Source organism: Carassius carassius, chromosome 44 (genome assembly GCF_963082965.1).
Source record: "Carassius carassius chromosome 44, fCarCar2.1, whole genome shotgun sequence".
Classification (NCBI taxonomy): Eukaryota; Metazoa; Chordata; class Actinopteri; order Cypriniformes; family Cyprinidae; genus Carassius; species Carassius carassius.
The window spans coordinates 10,740,868-10,741,660 of record NC_081798.1 but is presented as its reverse complement, the minus strand read 5'-3'; positions in this window follow the sequence as shown (position 1 = coordinate 10,741,660).

Sequence of the window (793 nt, the reverse complement as noted above, 5' to 3'; positions counted from 1 at the left end):
TACTGTTACGGCAATTCTGTGGCGGCCAATGCGCTCTCACAAACAACTGTTAACATTATGGGGACACGGGGACTGTCCCTTTTTACTCCAATGAATATAAAGGTAGGTTTATTTTTTAATAGTTTATGTACAGATACGTTCTTTAGAATCTTGACTGCAAAAAGCTATTGAACATTTCCACCGTCTAAAAAAACATGATATCTGCTTTAACGGACACTTGTATTATTGGGGGCGATTTGTCACAGTAGAAATTAGGCTACTATTAATATTCAGAATTTTCCAGCAATACTTTATCAAACAATTTATGAAGCAGCTAAAATGTAAAAGGCAATGCGAATGCATTAAATATATAGGATAGTTGATGTAGCCTAGTTGATTAAATATAGTAGGCCTATTTAATCAGCTGTGTGTGTTCAATTTATTTATTTTAATTTTTGTTATTTCTATTTTATATATTTGAATGTTTTTATTGTTTCTAATGTGTTGCTGAAATTATACTTTTATGTCTAATTTAAAATACTCAAAAAAAAAAAAAAAAAAAATATATATATATATATATATATATATATATATATATATATTTTTTTTTTTTTTTAAGGGGGTGCTTTATTTAATAAAACCCAAACAGAATGCATAATTAGGAGTTCTGGAAGAGAGTCTGGGATATGGAATAATTCACATTAAATACACTCCACCATTTCATTGTTAAATACGTGGAGTAGGAAATGCCATCTGTTTTGCCAAGCGTGGATGAAGCACAATTTTGGGGTCTATGAATAAATAAACATTTCCC